Raw genomic sequence first — 24,672 nt, 5'->3', positions numbered from 1 at the left:
ACAGCAGAGAGAGCTACCGAACACAGTGCATGTTTGAGCTTACAGCCACGACTCCTATGAAGTCAGAACTACTGCTACCAAGCCACTTGAAACAGTTTAAAATTATCTTGGCAAAGATGACACAAAGACAAAGGAGGAATCAATATGATAAATGAGTAATACCAGAAAAAAACATGATAAAAATAAAACCAAAAGAGAAAGATGAAGTCAAATTGAACTCTGTTCTCTTGAAAATTAAAATCATAAAAATATAAGGACAGATACACCCCTCAGGCCCAGTGGCAAGAGTGGCGATACCGGGAGGTAGGAGGGAGGGTGAGGGAGAAAGGGGGAGCCAATCACAAGGATCTACATATAACCTCCTCCCTGGGGGATGGACAACAGAAAAGTGGGTGAAGGGAGATGCCGGGCAGTGTGAGATATGACAAAATAATAATAATTTATAAATTACCAAGGGTTCCTGAGGGAGGGGAGTGGGGAGGGAGGGGAAAATTGAGCAGCAGATATTAAGGGCTCAAGTAGAAAGCAAATGTTTTGAGAATGGTGATGGCAACAAATGTGCAAATGTGCTGGACACAATGGCTGTATGTATGGAATGTGAGAAGCGTTGTGTGAACCCCCAATAAAATGATTTAAAATAAAACCCCAAAATATAAGTGCTTGATTATTTCTGTATGAGACAAAAATAAACCATTTGCTTTTTTTCTGAAGGCTAGCTGGGAGCAGTGTTGAATTAAGAGGACAAAGAGAAATACTTGCTTTAAAGTAACCAGTCTTCAGGAAGCATTTCAGATGGAGTTCAAAATAAAGCTAGAAAGATTTTTGTTTCATTTTCATTAGTGTTTGCTTGCATCCCTTTTGAGTATCTTGAGTCATAATACTTATCATCGGTCAAATGCATGCTATGTTTGTATGTGCATATATGCTTGCATGTGTGTGTCTGAGATTTCCTCTGTATATCAATAATTTTTTCTCATGGTTTATGGTAAACATCCCCCGTGTTACACAGTCTAGGATGGTCCTCAATAACCTATGCTCCTGGTAACGGCAGCCTTCGTTGTCTTGTGAGCTAGACTTGCTGATACTCCTTGAATGAACTTCCATTGCCCTCGAGTCAGGGCAACCTCCTGTGTGTGACAGTAGGATTGCACTGCACAGGGCTTTCCAATGACCTTTGGGAAGACGATTGTCAGGTTTTCTGATACTGTCAAGTGGACTTGAACTGCCAGCCTTTCAGTTAGCAAAGCATTTGTAGCATCAGCCTAAATGGTCTTAAGTTAGAAAAAGATCGTGGCTTCCATCATGCACTTGTTCTCTTTGATGGCTTGCTTCTGGTGGAAGCTGGCTGCGGCACCATGAAGCAGCCCTGTGGACAGGCCCTTGTAATTACGCTTGGAAAGAACTCTTCTGAGGCTTGCCAACAACCACATGAGTGAGCTCAGAAAGAACAAGCCTTGAGATGCAGCCTTTTGAGAACCCGTGCCCAAACTATGTAGCTCAGCTGTGCCTGGATTCCTGACCTACAGAAACTGTCAAGAAATAACTGTCGTTTGTTTATAATGGCTAATCTGGGGCATGATGGTTGCTTAGCAATAGCTAACTAATACAATGTCTGCCCATGAAACCAGAGGGAAATTCCCTTCCTGTGCTGCAGGTCACACTGATCAAGAACAAGCAACTGTTTTCAAAATCTGTTTCTATTTTTATGACTTACTTTCAATTGAGATAAGAAATATTAAGAGTGTTCCATATAAGTTCTCAACACAACAAAGAACCCAAGAAGAAAGATTATCCTTGTTCTGTCCTCATATTATTAAACAAAAATTGTTTGGCTTTTTAAAAATTTAATAGACTTGATCTTAGTCAAAAGGCTGAGAAGTGATTTTTTTAAAAATTCAATTGATTTTTTTTCAGTTCTCAAATTAATTACTTTAGGTTGAGTTTTGCTTTACTTTAGTTGGAATTTAAATTTCCCTTAAGGAGAAACTGAAAATCAGAGAATTATCAAACTTCTTAATTTTTAATAGCTTTAGTAATAAGAAACTACATGAAAAAGCAGTTCCTCCTGAGTCAACACTGAGTCCCCGTGATCCCAGTTGTGTGAGAGGAGACTGTTCTCCATCATATTTTCAGTGGTTGATTGTGGGAGAAGTTGCCAGGCCTTTCTTCCGAGGTGTTTCTTCTTGAGCTGGAACTGGAAATTCCTTCCATTAGTCATCACGTTCTTTCCGTTGGTAGTCAAGGCAATTAGCAACGTGTGCGGAGATTCATCTGGGAATTGGGCTGGGTAAATATTAACGTCAACTCATTGGTAGTGCTTGCTGTAGACAAAGACTGGTGGATGTCCTCTAGCTGCTTGGTCATTCTTTTACTGTAGCCGAACAAAACCAATCAAAAATGAGTTTCTAACTGCAAAATACTTGTCTTTGGTCGCAGCGTATCCCAGGAGAAGGACACCGTGCTTGGTAAAGTAGAGGGGCAGTGGGCAAGAGGAAGGGTCTCAATGAGATGGACTGATCAAGAGCCTCCAAGGGGGAGCTCAAATACACCAAGAGGGGGATGGCATCAGACTGGGCAGTGCCTCCTTCTGTTGTGCAGAAAGTTGCTATGAGTCAGAACCAACTGGATGGTACCTCACAACAACAATACCATATTGTTTATCAAGATGTTGACGGAAAATATCCTGGCCAGAAGGCCCCATATCATTTTTCTTATGACAAGTCTGTGTCATAAGCCTCTCTGGTCTAGGGAACTACAGAGGGCCAGAATAAATGTTTCTAGGCATTAAGTGTTCCCAAATAATCCAGGATCAGTGCCAGGGAACACAACCTAGAATTAGATAAACACACACACACACACAATGCTATATTTATTTGAAATTGCTGAACACATAGAACCTTATTTTTTTAATGTTTAAATTTTATTAAAAAGGTTCCATCCATCAGTATTGCCTTATTTACTCAAAGTTCTTGCTACAGGTCTTGCCTTGAATGTGTAAGACCATTCAACATGCATAGAAGTCTCCGTATTCCTCTGATAATTCACCCAGTGTTTTGAAAGCTTTGTCCAAAATTTGGGCTGCTCTGGATGCTGCTACCTGATCTTTGCTTCCATAGGTGTCTGTCTTATCATACCACTCAGAAGGAAGGTGCTTCCAAAAAATGTTCACTCCCACTCCAAACACTTCAGAAATTATGTTATGGAAGCGTAAAGCAGAAATGAATAACACGTCTCCAGCCTCAAGGGAACATCCATATCATCTAGCCTTGGAAAACTGGATATTTTGTCAAGTCTGGCTTATCTATGTTCAGCACTTCTGATTTAGTACCTGAAAAATATACATACTGGGCATCTCGAGGCCTAAACAGTACTACACGCTTTTTTCCCCTGTCACTTGTATTAAGAAGTTATCCATAATATCATAATGAGTCCAGACTTGTAATCCAGGTGAGTTAATACGAAAAACACTTGAAAAGAACTGCTCCTTTCTGAAAAAGTCTGGGAATTTAATATCGTCTTCTAATAAAGGAAGCTGCCTTCTGATATCTGCAATATCTTTTCTAGGATCTTCCTCAAGTGACCGTAAGTAGTACTTTCATCCCCTGAAATAAAGAATTCTTTATGCATTTCTTCTGCTCCCTCGGGACCAATTTGTTCAAAGGTAATGTTCTAAATGCAAAGTTCTTACTAATGAAGTCCATCTGTGGAACAGCAGCAACATGAACCTTTACCTCTTTCGTCCCTCCTACTCTGCGTAGGTAGGCCACTGTCCATCTGCTTGTACATGGCCCCAAATCAATTCCTTCCAACACAAGTGGTTTCTCCCACCCAGCAGGTAATGGTGCTGGGTGAACTGTTCTCATGAAACGCTCTCGAGCCAGGCACAGCAAGGCGCTGCCCAGCCATCTTTCCTCAAGCCCATTCCATTAGCCGGCTCAGTACACTTTGTAATGTTTAAATTTTGCTATCAGCACCACCATCCTCATCATCAGTAGCTGCTTGCATAGCCAGGTGTTGTTGCTGAAGATACAGCATCAAATCCAGGTGGGAGAATGCTTACTGATCTTTCAAGATGCAATACAAGATGCAAGATGCATGGAACTCTTTTCGGCTCTCCACATTGCATGTTACCCAGCTTTCCCCATGGTGCCCACACTGCACCCTGTTCCTACCTTTGTTGTAGCCCCTGTAGCAGTGTCTCACTTACTACTTTGTCCATCTACCTTCCCTTTAAGGGGCCCTGATGGTGTGCGATAAATTCTGGGTTGCAATTGATGGTTGAAAACAACTAGTCACTCATCAGAAGAGAGATGAGGTTGCCTGTTGCCATAAAGATTTATAGTCTCAGAAGCTCTAGATAGAGTTGCTCTTAGTTGGATATTGAATAAGGAAGACTGAAGAAAATTCATGCATTTGAATTACGGAGCTGATGAAAAATATTGAAAGTACCAGGGACAGGCAAAAGAACAAATCTATTTTGTAAGAAGTACCCCAGAGGACTCTTAGAGGGGAAATTGGTGAGACTTGGCCCCCTGTACTTTGGATGTGTTGTCAGGAAAACCCAGTCCCTGAAGAAGGACATCATGCTTGATAGGGGAGAAGGACAGTGAAAGAGAGGAAGGCCCTTACATGATGGACTGATGCCGTAGCTGCAACCAGGGGCTCAAATAAGCAATTATGCAAATGGCACTGGCCTGGGAAATGCTGTGCATGGCATGTCTATGGCTCACACCCAACTCCATGGTACCGAACAACCTCACAAATTAGAATAGATTTAATCTTAGTGGTTTGATTTTTGGTTTCGAGCATTCATTCCTTAGACACTAAATTTCTTGTCTTTGTAACCTCAAGCTCTGGCCCAAGGTCATGCCTAAGACATATTAAAGTTATATTTGGTAAGTAGTGACTGGACAAAGAGGAGATAGCTAGATGAAGAAAAAAGAGTCTAATGAAATCAGGAAAGTCGGTGAGGTCTTAGTCTTCTTTTTCCTTCACACCAAAGTAGGAAAGAATTTCCATCAAATGTTGGAAAACTTTGACCTGTGGTAATGAACGTAAAGGAGCTGCTATTTTCCCAAAAATGTTGTAAGGTACATGGCCAGGACACTGGTGATTTTGTTCCTTTCGCTGGTTGGAGCTGCTGGTGATGCAGTGGTTACCTGTTGGGTGGTGGCCTGCAGGGTCAGCGGTTTGCACCCCCAGCCGCACTGAGGGAAAACGTTAGAGCTCTCTACTCCTGAAAAGAGTTACACATTCAGAACCTCCCAGGGGCAGGCCTACCCTGTCCAAGAGGGTCACGGTGAGTCGGTATCGACTCAAAGGCAGGAGTGAGGGTGAGTTTGAGCTTCTAGTCCCTCTAGTCCCCGCCGCTTCTGGGCGTCATTCCGGTTATCACACCATTTGCAAGACTCGGAGCTACTTTTTCACTTGGGAGAACATCATAAGAATCAGTTCTTCGTGACTGCATTAGGACGGACAACCTTTCTCTTGAGAAGAAAAGCAATACTGATCTGGGTAATGAGATTGTGCAGCAAACTTTGAAAAGACTTAGATTACATTTATACAAAACAGGATTTGCTTACACTTCAGATATTGCCATCAATTTATGGTTCATAGCCAAACAGTAGGCAATAAATATGAGTATAACAATTTAATGAAATCGATTTTATTACTTTTTTTTAATAAAAATACACTTTGCTGTTCAGTTCATATTAAACCAAAATAGGGTACGTTGGATTTTCAAAATCAATCGTGGCAGGATTTAGCCCATAACACAATCATTCATTTTCCAAAGTAAATACCACCACTGATACAGTATGTTCTCAATATTGTGTTCCTGGCATGATATTAGATTTTCAGTCCACATCATGGAAATTGACTCAACTGTGACTCATAAAAGATATTCCTACAAGTAATTAAATGCTCTATAAGATCAAACAGAAGATTTAATTTTAAATTCAAATAAAACTAAATTTTAAAAGTTTTCATAAAGTAAACATTATAAGTTAGAGAAAGTAAAAGATTTCATTATCTTATGTCATTTTTTTACATCTCAAGAAAGTTATATTTTGTTTATAACTTCTTAAAATGTAACCAGTAAGAGCTACCTACATATCAGGGATTTTATAACTACTATATTTTATAAAGTATCACAGAGTTAGTAGTTGTATAGGTATTACAGATAAAAGCAAAACAAAATAAACAAACAAAAGCAAACCCACTGCCATTTAATTGGTTCTGAGTGACTCTGTAGGGCTTCTGATGCTTTGTGAATCTTTACGGGACCAGCCAACCTCACTCGTCCTTCTTTTGGCGAGTGGCTCGTGGGTTTCAAACTGACTTTATAGTCAGTAGTCCAGCACTTACCTGACTGCACCACCAGGCCTCCTGGTCACCATTCAATAATCAGTTGAGTTCCTTTTTGCAAACAGGGAGAGTTCCCCAAAGCAAATAAAAAAGAACAATACCATTAAAATATATATAATAAAACCAAATTCACTGCCATCCAGTCAATGCTGACTCATGGTGACCCTAGAAGACAGGGTAGAATTGACTCTGAATTTCTGAGACTGCTACTCTTTCTGGAAGCAGAAAGTCTGGACTTTCTCCTGAGGAGGGGCTGGGGGTTTCTAACTGCTGACCTTGCAGTTACCAGCACGACCCATAACCACTGTGTCACTAGTGTTCCTCATTGACCAGTGTTCACCAAATGATGAAATATCTAAGAATAAATCTAACCAAGCACGCAAAAAAATGTCTGATGAAAAAGATAGAGAGTCAAAGATACCTATATAAAATGAAAACACACTCCATGCCCATGCTTTGGAAGATTCCATACTGTTCAAATGTCAGTACTACCCAAAGAAATCTGTAGACATGATGCCAACCCAATCAAAATTCTAACAACAGTCTCTATGGAAACGGAAAAATGAACCACTCACTTTACATGGAAAGCAAAGTGACCCTAAAAGCAAAGCAATACTGAAGAGCAGAGTAGGGGCCCTCATCCTCACCCATGTGAAAGCACACTACACAGCTAGAGTGATCAAAATGCCCTCTTACTGGTTCAATGATAGACACACAAACTGATGGAATAAAATTAAGAATGAAAAGATAAATCCATCTCTGCATGCACAATTGGTTTACAAGAAGGGAAAATGTCTATTTAATGAAGGAAAAACAATCCCTTTGAGAAATGACACTGAAAAATAGCGAGTTACATGCCGAAAAATAAAACAAGACCCCATGCCCCACACACTTCAAAAATCAGTTCAAAATGGATCAAAGACCTAAATGTTCAAACTAAAGGCATAGAATCGCTGAAAGAAAATAAAAGGGCAAAACCACGAGCCCTAATTTAAAAAGATTATCAAACACAACTATAAAAATACCGAAGACAATTTAGAAAACTGAGATCCCATAAAAATAAAATACTTATGATCACCAAATGACTTCATCAAAAGAGTAAAAATAAAACCTACAGATTGAAAAAAAAAATTATCAGGAATGACCTAAAGTTTTAATATCTAAAGTATGGAGGAAATTTCCTCAAAAACCTCAACATTGAAAAGACAAACGACCTTATTAAAAATGCACAAAGGGCACAAACAGACATCACAGAACAACATCACAGAGAGAGATGCTTGAGATCATTAATTATTAGATGAAAATTGAAACTTCAATGAAATACCCTGCTAAAATGGCACTGGCAAAACAAAACAAACTCAAAAGCCATAGTGGGGCAATCAGTATCTTATCCACGGCTGATGATATTGTACGATGGTACAATCACAAATGAAAACAGGGTGGTGTTCGTAGTAAACTAAATAGAGCTACCAGATGATGCAGTAATTCTATGTGTAGGTACATGAGGTATATGAGGGGGTGCCCCCCCAAAACCCGGAAATTGTGCTGGGTGAGCAGAGCCTTCATAGTATGTGTTTTTCCTGCTAAGTGAGCATCAAGCAGCTCACTCTGAATTAGTGTATCAAGTGGCGGCGCCAGAAAGGTTCTCACTGGTCATAGTTAATTTTTTCATAAACGACGTTTCACTAGAACCTCGTTTTTTGTGATGGCTGATTTAAGAGAACAGTGTGCTGCTGTGAAATTTGTTTCCTGCTCAGGAAAATGCCGCAGAAACTGTTGTGATGATGAACAGAGCTTACAAGGACAACGTTATGGGAAAAACTCAAGGGTATGAGTGGTTTTCTTATTTCAAAAAAGGTGAAATGCCGATTGATGTCACACCTTGTTCTGGATATCCATCAATTCTTGAACAGATGAAAATGTGGACTCCTAGCGTATTTAGAGTATGTTCCTCCAAATCAGACAATTAATCAAACTTTCTAATTAGAGGTTCTGAAAAGATAGTGTAACAGTGTGCGGCAAAAATAGCCTGATTTGTGGCAGATGGGGAACTGGTTTTGCCACCATAAAATGTAGCTGCTCAGGCAGCCTTCTTATTGTGCCAGTTTGGGCAAAACCAGCATGCCCTTCTTGCCCCATGCATCTTACTGACCTAACCTTGCTCCATGAGACTTCTTTTTGTTTCCCTGAATGAAGAGGGCTATGAAAGGACAGTGATTTGAAATGGGTTTTAAAAATGTTTCCAAGCATGGAACCATAGATTTGACAAATGTATTAAGTGTAATGGAGAGTACTGTGTGGGTGATAAGGTTATTTTATATAAAAAATTAAATACTATAGCTTTGAAAAATCTGCTTTTTTGGGGGGTACACCCTCAATATTATAGAGATCTAGTACAATACGCAAGATTATATGCACCCCTGTGTTTACTGCAGGACAACAGAAAAACCATTGTTAGGCACCACCCCTTCTGTTCTGATGACAGCGAACCCAGGTCTAACAGAAAACACTGAGTGGTCCTTGGCCATCCTCACAATTGTTATGTTTGACCCTATTGTTGCAGCCACTGTGTCAGTACATCTTGTTGAAGGTCTCCCTCTTTCTCACTTGGGTTTCACTGTGGGTTCGTGTCCAAGAGAACACAATCCTCCCACCTCCTCCTCTTAACCTGCTGGGTTTAATAACCAGTCCTGTGAGAAAAAGAGCTATTCCCTGTTCCCTGTAGAGAAGGATAGTGGATGCTATAGTGGATGCTAGGACAACAGCTAGACTTTCTCTCTCTCTCTCGGTGTCTATATAAGATAGGCCAGATAAGCAATACCAAGGAGGCAGGAACAGGACCGAAGGTTCTTGGGAGGGGCGTGGTATAGGACAGGAGGAGGTGTGGAAGGGGAGCGAGGAGCCAATAACTACAGGGACAGGGGAATAGCAAGGGATATAAAATCCACAGGGAGAAGGGTGTAGGTGTCCGAATCATGTTTGATCAATTGAAATGTATCTGAGAGGAATAACTGAGAGGTGAATAAGTAAACATAATAATGGGGCAGGAGGAAAGAAAAAAAGGAAAAGAGGAAAGAACAAGAATATAATAATATATATAAGTATAATATATATGTAAATATATGAATATATATTTTTCTATATATAAATATAGAAAGATAGGTGTATTAGTCAATGTGTGAGTATATATACACACACAAGTATATATATATATATAATCTCCACACATTCACACACAATAAGGAAACAGATGGACTTTGGGCTTCTACTTAAATCTTATCTCAATAAAACAATGGTTTGTTCTAATAATGTGGCAAGGCATGATACTCACCTTCCCGCCATAATTGCTGAAGACAAAATGGGTGCATAAGCAAATGTGGTGAAAAAAATGGATGGTGCCTGGCTATCAAAAGATTATCATCTGGGGCCTTAAAGGCTTGTTAATTAAAAGCCATCTAACAGGGAAGCAACAAAGTTCACATGGGAGAAACACACCAGCCTGTGTGATTGAGGTGTTCATGGGAATAGGTATCAGAAGTTCAAAAACCAAGCAATCAAATTGATGTGAAAGAGCGTAGACAAAGTGGAGACCCACAACCCACCTGTATGACAATTGGACAGTCGCTTACAGAAAGGACATATGGGATGGAAGATATATCGAGGGTGCAGTTTAGCACTAATGCAACACATAACTATACTCTTGTTCTTTAAAATTTATTCCCCTTACTATTATGGTCCCATTTTTACCTCATTAAGCTAGTTAGACCTGTGAATATTCATTTGTCTAATGAAGATGCATGAAATCCAAGATAGATAAACCCATCAGAAATAGTAATGGGAACAATTTGCGGGTAACGGAAGGGCAGGCGGCAATAGATGACTGAATAACCCCACAAGGGCAATGAATAACAGAATTGTAGGCAAAGTGTGTTAGTCTGGGTAGACTAGAGAAACACATTCATAGATACTCATGTGTATAAGAAAAAGTTTTATATAAAAGAGCAATTGAACATTGAGAAAACATCCCAACTCAGTCCAGATCAAGTCCATAAATCTGCTATTAGCCCATATGTCCTATACTAACATATACATTTCTCTTCAGACTCACAAAACACATGCAATGATGCTGAATGCAGGAAGATCACACACCAGTGGGTGGGAAGTCTTGTGTATCCAGTGGTGGTAGAAGCATCTCAGTGCTGGCAGGGGTCTCTACGTGGCTCCTTCAGCTCCCAGGGCGCTAGCCTAGCTCCATGTAGCTTTTCAGCAAGCATGTCTCACAGGGAGTGGTCGAGTGTCCTGCCTCCAATGAGCTATTTATCTCCTTAGTGTCTCCAAATGAGGTCATCAAGCTGCAACCTAACCAACAGGCCACACTCCACCCCTTCACTCTTAAGTCTCAAATTGACAACAGATTATGTAAGTACCCCAGGAAGGAATACAGTGGACAGTGTCAGATATGGCAAATAAATTAAAAAAAATGCTTTCACTAAAAAAAGAAAAAGCCTTGCCATACTTTTCTTGGATTACTTCTCTAATTTATATCAATGTTGTTATGAATTCATCTCAGAATTAAAACAAACAAAAAGAATAAAAACACTTGACTGCATAAAACTTAAGATCTTTAAGTTTTATAACACCTCAGTCTTATTAAAAGGCAAATGCCAACATGGGAAAATGAGATTTGTAACACATTTGAAAGAAAAAGGGTTAATAATTGATTTTAAAAATCCACGAGAGTTAAAAAATCAACACCCTAATAAAATTAAGCAAAGGATTATAAACAGACTGGGGAAAATGTTCATCATGAATCAAAGATGCCCCGTAGATGAAACGTAGATACTCAACTTCACATAAAGCATAACGGAAAATTCTTCTGCAGTATATCTCACAAAGGAGTCTCATGGCATAAATGGCTGCACACTTAGCTACCAAAAGGTTATTGGTTTGAAACCGCCCTGTGGCTCTGGAGGAGCAGGATCTGGTGACCAGCTTCCCTAATGATCCCAGCTAAGACAATATGATGGGTGGTTCTACTCTGCCAGACAGGCTCACTCTGAGTCAACATTGATGTGTAGCACCTAGCAACACCAACAAGTATTAGATATAGATAATACGTCTATTTAGAAATATGTAGTATGCACATGCAACATACGACTTCATCATAATCTGTGGAAGGCTGTTTTACTCTGATAAGTGCACATTCAGTATAAGGTCTATCTTTACGTGTCTACAGCCCTCCACTAGACCGCAGGTGTATTTTCTATATTGTTTTCTAGTGCCTGCAACAGAACAGGGATTCGAAAATGTTTGCTAGGCGAATAACTAGAACATTATTAAATACATTGATTCTATGGTTGCTCCTTTGAAAATAATGTTCTCAGTGAATGTTTATACAGCAAAGTCAGTTCTCATTCAGCAATTTCTACACAAATGTTTCAATCACATTTGTTACATTTTTCATAATGTGCGAACATTCTTATTATTTCTCTTCTGGTTGTTTTGCTTCCAGGAATCTAGTTTCCCTCTCTGCGTACCTTCTCACTGTGAAGGTAGTGTAATATAATTGTTGACTGTTTGGCCTCATAGAGGTGATGCTTTTAAAGGTCACGGTACGCATGGGTGATAGTATCTCTTTTATGCATCAATCTGCTTTTTAGCTAAAAGGTGACCTCAAGAGCTAATTTTAGTTCAAGCTTTTAAAGGTTTCTCAGGATGTGTCTCTGGGAATCCTCTTGTCACAAAGAGCTGAGTAAGTCCAGATTTGTTAAGAGCCACCAGTCTGCTTCAAATTTCTCTCGCATTCTATCAGGATTCATCTATCAGAAGAGCGCAGAGTGGTAGCCAGGCACCGATTACAGACATATGCAGCCATAGTTTCTTGTTAGTGTTGCCTTTGCTATAAAATGATATTCGAGTTGCTGTAGCAGGTCCAAGAATGTTATTGGGTGAAGCATTCATGGGGCAGCTCTAAGGAAATTTGTTTTCTGCATAATTCTACTTTCCCTTTCACTTTCTTACAAGCGCTGTGGTATCCAGAATGTTAAAGCAAGCAGAGATTCAGATGTGGGACAGGTTGGGAAAAGAACGATGGCTCATGGTCTCAATGGGTTGGAGGCCAATTAGCCTATCTTTAATATTCTGATTGACTTAGGATGAAAGTTTATATGGGTAAAATGCCAATGTGTAGGGATAAGGGTGGTGTTTTCTTCCATAAGGCGAGGAATGAGACAGACTCAGAAAATGGAAAAAGGTAATTTTGGTATTACTCAAAGCTGTTTGCCAGAATGACGAACGAAATCATTGTTCTAGGCAGGAGGAACAGAATGGACAACATGCAGAATCGCAATACAGCAATCCCATCAATTCAACCACTCAAGGTAATCGTGGATGAGCCCCCTGGCTTTCTAACCAAGCATATGCAGAGCTTCTGTGTGGATTGTAAAATGCTGCCCCTGTGCAGAGACATCTTTTTTAAAAAGTGGTTGCTCTGGTACAAGGTTGAGTGGAGTGGAGGTAAATGCTCTAATTGAATAAGTTAGAGAAAGGTGCCTCTTTGTTTATGGGGAACTAGGCAGCTGAGCTTTCAGCTACCACTCACCTTGCAAACTACAGAAATCTCCCAGACAATACATTTCCTTCTTTTCCTCCTCCTCCTCCTTCTAACCCCTCTCTTCTCTCATCTTACATAGAAGACACTGGAATAAAATCTTCAATTTCCTACATTCCAGAAATTCTGACTTGAAATCCACCTTCTGTGCTGTCATGGGAGGAGCTTTCTAAATGCATATTCCATCATCCTTGCCTTTGCGTGTCCTCTTGATTGTGGTTGTGAGCCACTCTGTGACTCAGAGTGACCTTCGTAGAACACAAGAAACATTGCCTGGTTATACACCACACTTACCATCATGGGCACACACGTTTCATGTACTACTGCAGCCACTTGTGCATTTTGCGTTTTTTCTAGCACAGGAGAGCTCACATTCATGGACTACATTGAACAATATTCTGCTGTGATCCATATGATGCTGACGGCATTTTGGGGGAAGGGATCACCAGCCTTTTCTTGCTAATTGGCTTTAGTCTTCCTTTCTGCCTTAGTCTGGAAGCTCTGCTGAAACCTGTCCAACAAGGCTAGCTTTGTTGGTTTTGGAAAAACTGTTGACATAGCTTCCAGAATCATGGCACCATGCAAGCCACCACAACGTAACAAACTGTCAGGCTGGTGGTCGTTGACTACACTAGTGGTTCTTAAATCCATCTATTAGATCCAACTCTCTTATATCACATGCTTGCAGGCATAGTTCATTTTGGCATTCGGAGAAGCGCCGAAGTCGGTGCAATACATGAAGGCACACTAAGGGTGTTACACCCCTCTCCAAGAACCGCCCCTTCCCACCTCTGAAACAAAACCCCAAAATCCCTCCAAAGAGATTACCACGGGGTCTATGCTGACTGATAGTGACCTCTGTGGGTTTCCAAGACTGTAACTGTTTATGAGAGTAGAAAGCCTAGTCTTTCTCCCACAGAGCTGCTGGTGGTTGCAAACTGCTGCCTGTCCTAAGATAAGGACTATTAGAAAAACTATATAAAATATGAAGTTAGGCTCATTGGGAGAAGCAGCCAAATGGAAACAATCTTCACTTAATGTAAAAATAAAAAACTGAAAGAAAAAATAAATTATGTACCTAATATGACTCAAGAAGCCCTGGTAGCATGGCCAGGTAAGTGTGGTGGATGGCTAACCTTGAGGTCTGTGGTTGACGCCCACCAGACCCTCCACAAGAGAAAGGCGAGGCTCTTTGCTGTGTAACAATTTACAGCCTCAGACCCTAGAGAGAGTCTCTTTGAATTAGAATGGATGTGGTAACAGTGATTTTTTTAAATTTTTACTTAAAATTTTTTTTAAAGCAACTCAATTTTGGGAGTTGACTAACTGAATGGGCATTTTATGGTTTGACTTAGCATTAAATAAGTAAAACACAAAATCAGTATTTTACAATATTTTATAATAGTAATTTCGCAAAAACCTGGCATCTGAAATATCATTTTTTTTGTTTCATTGAATAGAAAATTTTTATTTTTTCAGAGGTTGAGTGCAAATGTGGGTGCCAAGAATGGTTCATTGAAACCAAAGCTCTAGAGTAATATGCAAAATAATTATACTAATCATTTTCCTACCAGGAAAGCGGGTGATGTGTCGACTTTCCCATGACCACATGGGGAGCCAGGGGAACAAGAAACCAAATTCATGATTCTGAACCTCAAACTCCCATTCCATTATTGGGTAAGACCTACATCTACCACTCTTGGGGGGTAATTCTACACGTACAAACTAGGTCGGGGGCTGAAGCTTTCTCTGTTTCAATTTACACTATGAAATGATGGACATGGACTGGGTAAATTGGGCTGGCAATTATTTTCTTAATTATAACTGCAGGGTAATTTCCATAGAAATATAGAAAGTATTTTCCCCTATTGATTAAGGAGTAGGGCAATTGAAGGTCTCATACCTTTTGCTATATGATGTTGCTGAGATATCTGATTGCCCCTTAATGATTTGTTAAAAAAAAAACACAGTTGTGATTTTATGTGGTTTCAAAGGAAAAACAGTAATTTGTTGTTATGGTGCCAATAAAACTAAAGAAAAAGAGGAGTTTTATTTTTGTAACCTGATTTCCAAAAGAATTAGGGGAAAAAACCCATCCTTTTTTATTCACGCACATCACACAAAGATGGAATTATCTATTATAAAATTCACTTTTCAGTCAAAGGTTTTAGTATTGCGCATCCTGCTGGAAATATGCTTTCTGTTTATTTCCTGTAAGAGACTATCATGTAGGGCATTTTGTTTTTTATTTTTGGCTCTGATGTTTTCTCCTTACTTATGTATCTGATCAGTGTGAGAAACTGCTCTCTGGTCTCAGATAACAGACTTGTATTACTATCAAGTTTAGGTAAGAATCAATGCTGGAAACACATTCTATTAATATCTTAAGGAAATAAGGATGGTGAATATCCGAAAGGGGCATGAACAAGCAAACAACAACAAAACCAAGCACCCACAAACAGCAGTAAATACCCTTAAATCAAACCCAATCACACGACCAATGAAAGTAAAGAAGGACAAAGCAGATCACAACTGGGAGACACGGTGAAATGAAACTGAGACCACAAAGCTGCACACGGAAACTGAGACCACAAAGTTGTGCGCAGAGGGAGAGGACCACTGTCCACAGGAGAAGATGCAAAAAGGGACAGGGCAGCTAGAAACCTGCCAAAGAAAAGTCTGAAAAAGCCTGAACAAGAGAGTGCTTTGGCCCCACTCTACCCGGCCCTTAACAACACATTTGTGTTCTCTGTGGTGAAAGACAGAGAAGAGAAGATAGAACTTTTTCTCACTTTCAATTTGTGCCCACTTTAAAGGGTTCTGGTTCTCAAACAACGTGGCACTTAAAAAAAAGTCCACCAGGAGAAGTCTAAAGCTCTTTGTGAAAGGTCACATTCCAGTAATTGCTTGATTTCACGAAGCACTTTTGGCAATGCTGATTTTATATACCTAAGTGCCCCCTAGTGACAAGGTCCGATTTCAAAATCTTTTTTTTTCACAGTCATTTTATTTAAACATTTCATTTTTTCACCACAAATGTGGCCAGCTCAGGAACAAAACATCCAATTTACCAATTTTATTTTAATTAGAGAGAGAATAACTGTTTTCTTCTGTAGTTTCTTCTTCTTCTTCTGTGTGGGCACCATAGCAATAGATTCTTTTTTTTCTTTAGGAATTAATTTAAAGTTTGAAAAGTCTACAATCATCCACTCTAAGAACTTGTTTCCTACAATTGTAGTGTTATGATCTAAATGATTTGGGACTGTGATTAATCAGTATTTTCTTCTTCCTTTTTAATTGAGGTTGTTCTCTCATGCTTTCCTTTGTGGTCTTTTTTCTTGTTTCTGTTTTGTGTGATTTTCTTGATATGAAATCCAGGAGAGGGAAATCTATAGAGACAATAATCGGATGAATAATCACCCAGGGGCACAGCAAGGGAGTTTGAAGGGAAAAGGGGAGCTAACCAGGAGTACAGAAAAGAAGAAAATGTTCTGAAATTGATTGTGGCGATGACTGCACAAACCTTCTTAATACGATTGACCTAATAAATTGTATGATAAGTGAATTGTATGACAATAAAACCATTTAAAGAAGATAATGAAATTTTTCCATGGAAAAAAGAATTGAAGCTGAGCAAACTCGTTCAGTCACAAAAGGACAAACAGGTACGATCTCATTTTCATATAATATCTAGAATTGGGAAATGCATAGAAGCCAATGTTTTTTAGTGGTTTCTAGGGGTGTAGGGAAGGGGAAGGGGCAATTAAAGCTTAGGAAGTATTTAGTATCTGTGAATGGTGATGGGAAATTTAGCAATGCATATGGGCTAGGGTTTCACAATACAGTTAATGTGACTAAAATGTTTAGCTGGCAGCTATTGGAATATGTACATGTACATATCAACAAACGTACATATATATCAGAATTAAAATTGGTTAAAACACACCCAAAAACATCTTGGTACTTTTAACAGTCACAATTACCATTTAAATAGAATGTGGTATATGTTTACTTCCAATCAGTGCTATTTTCTTTCCCTGTAGACAACAAGTGTTTCTAGAGATTAGCTAGGATATTCAACAAATCCAGTTCAATTGTATGATACTGAGCAAAATGCCAGGAAATAAAAAAAGTACAAATAGTAGATAATGTAACTTTTCTCTGTTTATCCCTTTACACAGGTAAAGATTCTTGCACCTGTGGAGCGAGCGGCTAGTAGGTTTGAACTGCTTCCTTTTTTGATTAGCCATGGAGCACTTGACTGCATAAGAGCAATGCTTCTAATCCTTGTATTTCTATTTATTTTCCAATATTTCTGGTCTTCCTCACTTATTCTCTCCATCTACTTCTCTACTGTTCTGGTCCTGTTTTGGCCACTAACTCCCTCCTAATTCACAGGGAAATCACAAGCACTTGGGAAAGGATATGCATGCAATTGGAAGTCTCTCTGATTTATTCAGAGTAGTAGGTAGGCCTGGCTTCAAGCAGCTGGTGACTCAAGAGAAGGAGGTAAGCTGCTCAAAGTTTTGTCTATTTTTCTTATTTATTCATTTGGTCAGAATAAAATCATTGATGAATTATTCCCAAGCAATCTCTAAGAGAACACCCCAGGCATGAGGTGGGTGTTCTGGGTTCAAAGAAATCAATGGATTCCTATGAACTTTAGGAAATCAGTATTTTCACTGCTCTGTAAACCTCCAGCTTGTGAATGACTGAAATGTTTTTCTTTACATATATAAATGGATATATACTAGGGGGTACCAAAAATTCAGATTTTTTTCAAAGCTATGTATTTAGTTTTTTTTACAAAATAACCTTATCACCTTCAAAGTACTCTCCATTACACTTAATACATTAATCAAATCTGTGATTCCATTCTTGGAAACATTTTTGAAACTCATCTGTTTGAATGGTTGACAGCACCTCCTTCATTTCCCCCCGCCCCACCTCTTCTGTGTCCTCAAATCGCTCTCTTTTCAAGTCATCTTTATTTGCAGAAACAAAAAGAAGTTGTGCAGAGTGCGGTCAGGTGAGTAAAGTGCATGGGGCAAGAGAAGCATGCTGTTTTTAGCCAAAAACTGGTGCACTGAGATGGCTGCATGAGCAGATGCATTGTCATGGTGGCAAAACCAGTGCCTCATCTGGTTTTTCATTGAACACTGTTAAGCAACCTTTTCAGAACCTCTAAATAGTTGCTTGATTAATGGAAACAGTCTGACTGAGTGAAAAGAACTCCAAATGCACTATCACCCTCATATCAAAAACCAAATGAGCATCGTCTTATTCTTTGATTTCACTTGACACGCTTTTTGTGTGTGAGGTGACAATGGCATCTTCCACTGGCTTGGATGATGTTTGCTTTCAGGGTTGTAAGAATAGCACCATGTCCTGTCACCACCAGTAATAACCTTGGGAAAAATGTCTCAGTCTATTCTTACTTTTCAGAGCTTTTATTTCAGATTATTTAGAGCTTTTCTTTCAAAGCATGGTATGTTTCCATGTTCGATGTTCTTATTCCTGGTCATTCAGAACTTGAAGCACAAACTTCACAGTGACCCTTTATATTGCCAATTCCCATTAAAATTCAGTGAACCATGCTCCAAGATAACTTTCCCATCTCTTCAATGGCCTACCATTGGTCGTTGAGCATGAATTTTGTGGACATTTTCATCTGTCTGGGAAGTTGATGGACATCCAGAACCAGATTTGTCATCAATCGATATTTCACCTTCTTTGAAATCAGAAAACCACTGGTACACTTGAGTTTTTCCAACAGCACTGTCCTTGGAAGCTGTTTTCAACATCACAACAGTTTCTGTGGCATATTTCCCAAACAGGAAACAAAATTTCACAGTTGCACGCTGTTCTCTGAAATTGGCCATCAAACCAAAAGAGGTTCAAGTGAAACTGCTTTTAGGAAAATTCACTGTGACCAGAGAGAACCTTCCCATGAGATGCCACTCAGTGCATTAATTCAGAGCGAGTTACTTGATGCTTGTTGTGTTAGTCTGGGTAAACTAAAGAAACAAATCCATTGAAACTCATATGTATATAAGAGAGAGTTTTATATAAAGGGTAAGTGTACATTAAGAAAGCATCCCAACCCACTGCTGCCCAAGCCCATAAGTCCAACATTAGTCCAAATGTCTGACACCAATCTACAAAGTCCTCCTCCATCTCACAAAACACATGCAATGACACTGACTGCAGGAGGAAAGGCAAATCAATGAATGTGTAAGAATCGCAGTGCTGGCAGGGGTCTCCACATGGCTGCTCCAGCACCCAGGGCTGCATCAGGGTAGTCCATGTGGCTTCTCCTCAGGGATATCTCATTGGAAGTGAGCCTTGCCAGCTGAAGCAAGGAACTGGCTATGGCAGCTGCATCCTGGTCCGACCATCAGAGAGCAAGAGACTCGAGAACTAGAAAGGCGAGGCTCACGGAGCCATTTATCCCTCTGCCCTTCAATTTACTCCATGTGTGTTTGTCAGCCAGGTTGGCACAATAAACCTTAACTATCTCAATTTCCTAGCAGGGAAAATGCATACTAGGAAAGCTCTGCTCCACCTAGTGCAATTCCATTTTTTGCGGGGGGCGGTACCTCCTCTTATATCATCATGTTATATATATAACCCTACACATATATGTCTGTTTTACCATTTGATTTTCACTTATTTGATTGCAGGTATAGTTGAGATCTACAGTTGTTTATTCACAATAAGTAGTTTTGGTATGTCACAAATATGCCTGAAATAATTTTTCCTGAAACCTGTTTCCTATTCTCAGTTGCAGTCCTGCTGTCCTGTACTGAACATTGCCTTTCCTGTGCCTTAGTGCAGTTTGAATGGAGCCTGCAATGTGCAGTGGGCATAGCATTCGGCAGCCAGCCAACCACAAGGATGGCAGTTCAAACCCACCAGCTACTACTATGTGGGAGAAAGATGTAGCAGTCTGCTTTTGTAAAGATGCGCAGCGTTGGAAACCCTACAGATTAGTCCTACCCTGTCCTACAGGTTTTCTCTGAGTTGTCATATAGGTTTTCAGTGGCTGAAGGTTTAGGGCTTATTACAGATAGAAATGATTTCTCTGATTGCTTCTCAATCTCTCTAGGATTGCTGCAATATTAGAAACTATTTCTGCTCAGCTGCACAGAATACTCCAATCTCCCTGATCTGGACCACGTCAGAGTCAGGAGAGCTGGGTGTCATGAGCAATTTTGATTTGGTAACAGGGCACTGGTGAATGAGTAGGACTTCAGAGTTGGTGGCCTTGTCCTGGTGCTATCAAACAGGGCCTGGGAGTCATTAGGAGAGCACAGTACTTTCAGTCCTCCTAGTCTCCAATGCGTGTGCATTGCCGAGTGCATGCTAGTGGGGTTCTGTGCATTTGGGCATTCACATTTCTTCCATTAAACTCCCTCTTAAAATTCCAAATCAAACATGTAGAATCCTCACCCTGCTATCCAAGTCTTCTCTGTGGAGAACCTCAGGTTTTAGTCTTTTGCGCCAAAATATAAATGGCTGATAATACATTATCTCTTTATGAATTATTAGGGTTTGATGATTCCCTTCAATTTTGCCATGAGATGCCTATTCCCTGTTGAAGAGGTAGCAGGGATCAGGAAGGGGGAATGCATGTGTGAACCTGGGCCTCTCAAAGAGCAGGGACAGCTCTGCTCCATCTGGGGCTGACTTTGTCTATGAGAGAGGAGGGCACCTTAACAGATTCTGCACGTTTTCCTTTAGACACTGCTCTTCAATAGTTGATCACCACTTTGATATAATCATACAACGATACTGCAATTGGTTGACTTAACAGACTGTGCTAATTAAAATAAAACTAGTTATATGTAAATTTTAATTTATTGACTGTACAAGCCTTACCATGCAATTGGCATTCCATCATGTATAGCTAGATATATAAATGAATGACTCTCTTCAGCCATGTTTTACTAGCTGCACGTATCATTTTAGGGTTAGCTCATTTGGTCAACATGTAGAGGCTCCAATTTAGGTTCTGCTTCCATATCGCTTAGTTTACTTTGCTTCGTTCTGTGAGGTCCCCTTTGTAGCTACTTTAAAACTAAAAACATTTGAACACAAATATTCACAGAGCAGAAAATGAGTCTTACCCATTAACCATAAAAGTCTCAGACTTCCCCAGATCTTCCAGAAGGACCATGTGGATGAATAGCAGTCCGGAAGGGCACCCCATTCAGGAACCTGATGCCGTGTGGAAGAGGACACCTGCTAAGAGCTCGGGTAAGGCAGAGAGCACCCAACATGTGGGTACCAAAGTCTTAGGCGTTCACTATGAGAATGATACCATATACCTGTGGTTATAAACTTCGTCTGTGTTATTTAATATTCTCTTAGTCCCACTTTTTATAGTTTTGTAAGTCAATCAACCACCCCTAAACCAAGCAGGGTAAGACCAGACCTAAAATAGAGCCAACACCTCATTATGAGATTGGAAACCTACGTCAGGTGAGTTTGAAATGGTCTGAAAACATGTGGAAGGAACAGGAGGCAAAGGAAAAGTTGCTTCACCAATTCATTCAGCAAATGAGAAATTTGGAGACCGACTACCTCACTAAGAAACATGTGAAGAGATGGAGTTTCCGGGGGGAATAAGGTCAGGTGAGAGAGGTATGCGGATCAAATCATCACACTGTTGGAGGGGCAGGGAGATCATGTCAGGCATCAAGAAGAGTAGGTGACAGCCAGAAGCTGGTGGGATCACCTGGCTGAGAGAAGCTCCTACAAAAGAGTGACATGGGTCAAGGTAGAGGCATGGAGCACTGGAGAGAGGGAGGGAGGGAGCAGTGTGAGGGCAGATCATTCAGAGGAAGCTGCTTTTCATTTTAAGACCTGTTAAACAAAAAACAACTCACTGCCCTTACTCCTAGTGAGCCTCTCAGAAATAGTAGACCTGTCCTTGTTGTGTTCTAAGGCTGTAAATCTTGATGGGACTAGAACGTCTCATCTTTCTCCTGTGGAGTGGCTGGTGGTTTCCAGGCGCGCAGTTCAATAGATAATTTACTTTGCCACCAGAACACCTGTTCAGGCTAGTGGGAAGCTCCAACGGCATTTCCAGCTATGGCTGTCATGCTCAGGTCTATTGTTAAGCTCTAGTCCGGCAGTTCGGACTCAACAGCAATACCATGTAGCACAGAAGGAAACACGGCCTGATCCGTGCATGCTCCCACCATGACTTGTTGCAGCTACTGTGAGAGTTTATCAAGTTGAGGGTCTTCCTCGTTTCCACGGACACATTACCAAGCATGATGTCCTTTTCCAGCAACTGGTCTCTCTTAATAATAAACAAAGCATGTGAGATGAAGTCTTGCCATCCTTGCCTCTAAGGATGGACTTCTTCCAAAAGAGATTTTGCTTGTACTTCTTCCCGAAGAGATTTATTTGTTCTTCTGGCTGTCCAAGGTGAATATTTTTTCACCAGCAGCATGATTCAAAGGTCTTCCTCTCCCTTCAGCTTCCCACATTCATTATCCAGCTTGTACGTGCACAAGGCAAGTGAAGGTATCATAGCGTGGATCAGACGCACCTCGGTCTTCACAGTGACATCTGTACTTCCTAATACTGCAAGGAAGTCTTTTGCAGGCTTCTCCGTGCAGTCGGTGATGGACGTGTCAGAGCTCTTGTTCAGATGGTCTTTGAATTCAGGAGAGGCATACTCGAGGTTTTGCTCTGGCTCTGATGGACTTTTAATTTTTCTTCAGCTTCAACCTGAGCTTGCAGAGAAACAATTGTTGGTCTGTTCTGCAGATGGCCCCTGGACTAGTTCTGATAAATTTTATTAAAATTTGCTTTCATCTCTGTTCATAGATGTAGTTGACTTGATTCCTGTATGTTCCATCCAGTGTGGTCTATGTGTGTATCGCCACTGTTTCAAGTTGCCAAAAAGTGGTATCTGCATCCATCTCAGGTGTCATTTCTATCGCCAAGGTCGTATTTTCCATTTGCAGATCTTCTTTGGGCTAATCACCAGTGACGATTAATGTATCTGCATTGCATGTTTCATCTCTCTCAGACTATGGAAGTTGGTTACAATTTTCAGTTTCTTTATCTTTGTCATTAGTTGTTGGTGTGTAAGCTTGAGTAATAACCATATAAACTATTCCTCATCGTATTATTGACATGTGATGCATTTCAGGATAGATTTTAAAAAATCATTTTATTGGGAACTTGTACAACTCTTAGCACAATCCATATATACATCTATTGTGTCAAGCACATTTGTACATTTGTTGCCCTCATCATTCTCAAAACATTTGCTTTCTACTTGAGCCCTTGGTATCAGCTCCTCATTTTCCCCTCCCTCCCTGCTCCCTGCTCGCTCATGAACCCTTGATAATTTATAAATTATTTTTATTTTATCATATCTTATACTGCCCGACATCGGTCTTCACCCACTTTTCTGTTGTCCATCCCCTAGGGAGGAGGTTATATATATAGATCCTTGTAATTAGTTCCCACTTTCCACCCCACCCTCCCTCCACCCTCCCAGTCTCACCACTCTCACCAATGGTCCTGAAGGGATCATCCACCCTGGATTCTCTGTGTTCCAGTTCCTATCTGTACCAGTGTAGACAGGATAGATTTTTAATTGTTCTTTTTGACAGTGATTGCAACACTACTGCTTCTCAATTGTTCATTCACAGTGTGGAAAACCATAGGATTATCTGATTCCAAAAGGCCAAGGCCACTCTGTTCCAGCTCCAGTGCCTAGGATGTTGATCCGTATGCATTCCATTTCATTTCTGAGGACTTCTAATTTTCCTAGATTCATACCTCATATATTCCACATCTGATTATTAAAGGATGTATGCTTGGTTGAGTAGCTAAATGAAAGATACAGCCTTGGCAGAAGGGAAGGACCAAGGATGACTTGGCTCTGCTAAGTCAGCCTCATTCCTTGCTGTCTTCAGGCAGTAACCCAATAGATTTGGCTCCACCCCTACCATGACCTAAGGGTGTTAGGTTGACATAATCCCTAACCATCACAGGATGTTTGCAGCTCTTGTTGTTGTATATTTGTCTATCTTAAACCTAATTTTAAGGTCCTATGTAAAGAAAGCTGGTGGCACTGGAAGTTACGTGTGGGGCTCCTAGTGTTATCATTCTTAGATATTTTATGATTTATGTTCAATCATTGCTGGGTTTATAATGATACCGATAATAAAAGAAACAATGAGAACTAAAAAGAAAACCAATGGGCATTCAACTGACATATTTTGGAGTCATCATCAGGAACCTCTTGTAAGTCAGATGACCTACGCATCCGATATAAATGTGAAAAGTCGTATTTCCCCCTTGAATTTTCCCCTTAGACACATTGTATGAAAAACAACAAAATCTAAGTGAAGTTCTCTTCAGTCTGTAATTCTTCACAACTTGGCCTAGAGTTGTTCATCATGCTTTGAGCAGTTTCAAAAGAACACATGTAATTTCAGAAAGTGCAAATTACATGCACCCAAGTCCCTCACTAGATCAAGAAGCAGGCCTTCATCCATCTGCTCCCAACCTGCTCTCGCCTTTCTCTCCTTTGGTCCTCGGCCTGGCACTGGTGGCCCTCTGGTGCCTGCTGGGCTGACAGAAAGCACTCCATAGCATGGGGCGTTCTAATTGTGTCTTTCCTGCTGCCAAACAGAGCTGAGCCTTCCATGGCTTTTCAGCCT

At 40.3% G+C, this 24,672-nt stretch overlaps 1 protein-coding gene and 1 pseudogene across 1 annotated transcript in view; both read right to left on the bottom strand.

Annotated features, from left to right (window-relative positions):
- The window catches only part of CHST9 (carbohydrate sulfotransferase 9), a 273,234-nt gene that overhangs the window by 79,181 nt on the left and 169,381 nt on the right, over positions 1-24,672 (bottom strand). The gene's annotated exons all lie outside the window — the stretch shown is intronic.
- LOC142428138 (tRNA wybutosine-synthesizing protein 5-like) lies at positions 2,957-3,906 on the bottom strand (annotated as a pseudogene).

This window comes from Tenrec ecaudatus, chromosome 15, assembly GCF_050624435.1.
Source record: "Tenrec ecaudatus isolate mTenEca1 chromosome 15, mTenEca1.hap1, whole genome shotgun sequence".
Lineage (NCBI taxonomy): Eukaryota > Metazoa > Chordata > Mammalia > Afrosoricida > Tenrecidae > Tenrec > Tenrec ecaudatus.
This window is presented reverse-complemented; position numbering and strand designations above follow the sequence as displayed.